Raw genomic sequence first — 5,146 nt, forward strand, 5'->3', positions numbered from 1 at the left:
CAACAGTTGTAGGGTCGTGTGGGTGAGCCTCGGCACTGCAGCCATCTCAGGGGTGTTTCCATCTGGGGCCGGGGACGTCAATGACACTTTACATGTGGCAATGCGCCACAGCTCGGGGGGCGTTGGAGGGTTGAGAGCTGGCAGACGCAGAGCGCAACCTGGTTTTCCTTTGCCTTCCAGAGCGAACCGCCGTCAGTGCCTGACAGGGAGGAGAGACGAGGCCAGCGCGGATGCGCTGCCCTCCTTCACCCCTGGGACGACGCAGCACCTTGTCTGTGCCCACTGGTGCTGTGGGCTCCAGCGTCACAAAGGAGAAGCTGCAAAAGATTGCCGACATTTTTAATGGTTCACTACGGTCCTTCACCGGAACGGGAGTGACGGATACACTTGACTCCTAGCCTAGCCGTACTTTGGTTCAGGATGACTAAGGAGCAACAGGCCTCATGTCCTTGCTGTGAACCAGCGAGCTGGAAAGGCCCAGGCTCCCATACAAGGGAGCGAAGGTGTCTTGTTTGGTCTATACCATTTCCATAAGTTAGTGGATATGGAAGAAACTGCCGGACAGTTACTATGCAAAAATACAGGAGATGAAGGCCGCAGGAGACAGCGAGCTGCAGGTTTTAAGGGCTGCAGATCGGCCATCACGCTGTCTTGCCCATCGTGTCCTGCGAATGTCTTACCCACGCTTTGACCTAATGGCCTTGCTCCCAGCACACGTCGCGCCTCAGCGTGAGCTGCGTGTCCTGCCAAAACCTGGGCAGGAGTTGAGTGAACAGTTATAGTGGTGGCAATGTCACGGGAGGCAGAAGGTGATGGGTGTCAGAGCAGGCAGCAAGTCAGTGGTGTGTCACAGTGGGCAGCAGAGTCAGCAGTGGCCACGTCACCGTGGTGTCACACTGGGTCTGTGACACGGCCGCGCAGGGCTACAAAAGGGGCCGCCGGGACGGTGGGTCCCACACCCTGGAGGAGCGTCCGTAGGACGAAGGCAGGGATGAGCTCCCACAGGGCTGTCGCCGCTGAGGAGCAACCCTCCGGCGTGAGGCGGACCAAGATGGACTTCTGGGACGGGATGGAGCACGCCTTCATGATGCCCAGCATCACCGCCAAAGGTACAGGCATCCACAGCCACCGCGGGAGTGCTTACAGGACCAACAGTTGTAGCGTCGTGTGGGTGAGACTCGGCACTGCAGCCATCTCAGGGGTGTTTCCATCTGGGGCCGGGGACGTCAATGACACTTTACATGTGGCAATGCGCCACAGCTCGGGGGGCGTTGGAGGGTTGAGAGCTGGCAGACGCAGAGCGCAACCTGGTTTTCCTTTGCCTTCCAGAGCGAACCGCCGTCTGGGACGCGGTGGCTGGCTACGTTCAAGAACAGCTCCTGCTGCACCAGGTGGGGCGACACCCGCATCCTCTTAGTCCACCCAGGGGAGTGGGGAGTCCCCACGGCCCTGGGGCATGGCCCGCAGTTACTTTTCCCTCCTCAGAAAGCAGGAAACTCGACCCAAAAGTCCCCGCTGGGGGACAAACGGGGCTCGTGCAAGGGTGGTATCACCTCCGGCAGGTGGTATTGTACCGCAGGGCTGATCCCGGTCGCTGGAGACCCCTGGATGCCCTCGGGCTGCTTCTGCCCTGACTCCAGCACTGCTTTTTCGGGGCAGGGGAAAGGGAAGGAGAGGGCTCGGCAGCTCCTCCTTAAAGCTCTCCCCACTGCCCTGGCTCAGGTCTCTGAACAGCAGGAGCGGGCGGGGTCTGGTCCAAAGCACTGTCCCTGGACAGGGCCACTCCCAGCCCTTCCCTCCAGCCAGTCCTCACCCTGCAGCCCTTGCCTTCTCTCCTGCTCCAGGGAGTCCGAATTCCAACCCTCGGCTCCTTCGACGCCGTCCCCCAACGGATCCAGGCTGGAGACGAGGCCGTGATTATCCAGAGGCCCGTCTTTCGCCTGGCCAGGAATCTGGCGGTTGTCCACAACCTGATGGACGACAAGGACTACCTGCCCGGTAAGACGTCGGATTAAACCCTGGCTGGCTGCAGGGTCGTTTCATCCCTGCCCTGGGTCTGAGATGCTCTGCTAAAGCAACTCTCTCTCTGCAGAGCAGGCCCAAAAATGGTGGTTTTTTTCGGGGGGGGGGGGGGGCGATGCGATGACTGCAGTAAGCAGCCCTTGGGAAACGCCTGCGGAAGGGCCACTGGGCGAGCGCCTCCATCCCCCTCCTGTGCTTTTCCAGGCGATAAGGAGCTGGAGCCTCTGAAATACGCCAAGGTGGCCACGGACGCCTCTGTGTCCCGGCGAAAAGCGGAGGGCTGCATCCTAGGCGTCACGTCCCTCCTCTCTCACTGCCTGGGGAAGGGGGAGAACGTCGCCCTCGTCCTGAGGGATGTGGGGGTGCTCCTCATCGAAGGCAGGAGAGTGCAAATGAAATTCTACTCTGACTTCCTGGAGAGGATTACTGGGAAGAGGATCCAGGAAGGGGCTACAGTCAAGGTGAGCCTTTTGGTTGCCCCACTGCTTGGGCAGACCCACAGCGGTTCCCCAGCACTGCTTGCATGCGGCCTGCCAGGACATGGCCAGCTGCTCAGGCCAGGCGAGAGCACGGTTCCACCAGCTCTTGCTGCCCTGAACTCCTCCACTACCGAGTGCCTTGGCCACGTTGAGGATGTCCTGCCATCTCCGCGTTCCTCCCTTGCAGGTTCCCCAGCTGCTGGACATGGTGGTGTCCCGCATGGTACCCATTGCTTCCCTGACTTTGACGAGCCGCGTCATCGTCTTTCCCGAGTGAGTATGTTGGCAGCTTTAGCCTCTGGCTGACGCAGCTGCTCATCTGCAGTTTGGTAACGTTTGCTCCTTGTGACCACGGGAGTCCTGCTGCGGAGACACCGAGCAGTGACTCGTTCGTGTCTGGCCTGTAGTCATTCCTGTGAGGCGACCTGATGGGACAGATGGAGGATTTTAGGCAACACTCTCTTCCCCGTCGTGTCCAGGACTCCTTTTCTGGGTGACCCCATTTCCCAGGACAGTCCCTGGGGACGGGGCATAGTTGACTTGGGAAAACAATGGCCTTTACAACAGTGCCAAACTCGGCCGCCTGTGAGCAGGTGATCGTGGCAAGTGGCAAGGGCTGGTGGTGCCGTGGGTCATGCTGGTGTCGTCTCTCTGAAAAGCGGAGGGCTGCATCCTAGGCATCACATCCCTCCTCTCTCACTGCCTGGGGAAGGGGGAGAACGTCGCCCTCGTCCTGAGGGATGTGGGGGTGCTCCTCATCGAAGGCAGGAGAGTGCAAATGAAATTCTACTACGACTTCCTGGAGACCTTGTCCGGGAAGGAGAACCTGGCAAAAGCTGTTTTCAAGGTGAGCGTTTTGGTTTCGCTGTGGCACGGGCACTCCCACGGCGGTGTCGCGGCGCTGCCCGCATGCGGCCCGGCCGGGACGCGGTCATCCCACTTGAGCGAGGCGAGAGCTACAGTCCTAACAACTCCCCCTGCCTCGGGCTCCTCCGATTTGGAGCGCCTCGGCCGTGCGGAGGGCATCCTGCCATCTTTGTGGTCCTCCCTTGCAGGTCCCCCAGCTGCTGGACATGCTGGTGTCCCGGGTGGCACCCGTGGCCTCGCTGAGTTTTTCCGGCCGCGTCATCCTCTTTCCCGAGTGAGTACGTTGGCGGCCGCAGCCACTGGTTGGTGCAGACGCTCAAGGTAGCATTTGGTCCTTGCGACCACGGCTGTCCTCCCACGGGGACAACCAGGCAGCGGCTCTTGTTGGCGTCCCCAGGTCGTGGTCGGTCCCACGAGGCAGATCTGGTGGGAAAGACAGAGGAATTTAGGCAACGCTTTCTTCCCGTGGCGGCCAGGGCTTCTTTGCCAGGGGACTCCATTTCCCAGGGCTGTCCTTGGGGGTGGGGCACGGTAGACATTGGAAAAACCCGGTAGACTTGGGGAAAAGAGCAGCCTTTACGGCCCTTCCAAAGTCTGCCCGTCAGCAGGTGATCGCGGCGAGCGAGTGCTGGTGGTGCTCTGGGTCACGTCGGCGTCTTCTCCTTGTTGCCAGGTTTGAAACGGAGCTTGTGGCCAAGCCGCTGCGCAGGCCTCTTCTCGAGACCTCGAGGCGAGTCCCCGGTGGGGACAAGCAGATGAGAAGGGAAGGTTTGCCACATCTCGGGCAAGGCAGGAAAGGTAAAGCAGCTCCCGGCTCCTTTCCACGGCACGGGCAACCAAGTTCTGTCGTCGGGTGGGGAAAAGCACCGGTGTTGCGGGTCAAAAGGCTGCGACTTGGGCCAAAGCTTCACGCCAGCTCGGCCCAGCCTTTTCTCCCGACGACTCGTCGGCTTCACCGAAACGGAGCCCTGGGGAGGGACGTGCCCAAGGGTATGGTGGGAGGATGGTGATCCAAGGCCCTCTCCTCCCCCCTCAGAAATGACCCCACCAAAAGTGTCCCTGTCACCTCCCCGGCATCACCCAGCCCCCTCAGCCCCAACCCGGGCGCTGATGAGGCGATTGCAAAAGCACGTTGGAAGTGGGGAACCGGGGCAAGCGCCGGTGCTGGGGAGGGTGCCGGGCCTCTGGAGGCAGCGGATGGGAGGGGAGCAGAACGGCCCTCTCGGATGCTTTGGGAAGAGGCCTGAGCAGCGCTGCCTGTCACCGGGGCCGGCAGCGTCCCGAAAAAAAAACTCTCCTTCCTCTTTCCAGTGGGATTCCCTGGTTTTCCCTTTCCAGCTAGTCCAAGCTCGACAAATGATGAAATACCACCGTTCTGGGAAATCAGGGGGAAGAGGAGGAGGAGAAGCTCTCGGGTCAGGTGAGGCTCAGGGCTGGCGTCTGCACGGGCTCCTTTTGCCCAGAGAGGCGGTCGCTGCCCCATCCCGGGAAACGTTCGAGGTCAGGTTGGAGGGGGGCTCTGAGCAACCTGATCTAGTCCAAGACGGCCCTGCTCCTCGCAGGGAGGCTTGGACTAGATGATCTTCAGAAGCCCCTTCCAACCCAAACCCTTCTGTGATTTCCTGACCCGGCAAGAGCCCGTTGCCCAGCCCCAAACACTCGCCGCCCGTCGCCGCCCAACAGTGGTGACGGCAGCGCCCGGAGGGGCGGGATGGGGCTGCCGGGGGCCCCCCGCTTCACAGGGGTGCTTTCTCCCCGGGCCTTCAGGAGAGCGCCAG

Source organism: Pygoscelis adeliae, unplaced genomic scaffold (genome assembly GCF_000699105.1).
Source record: "Pygoscelis adeliae isolate BGI_AS28 unplaced genomic scaffold, ASM69910v1 Scaffold982, whole genome shotgun sequence".
NCBI classification, from domain to species: domain Eukaryota; kingdom Metazoa; phylum Chordata; class Aves; order Sphenisciformes; family Spheniscidae; genus Pygoscelis; species Pygoscelis adeliae.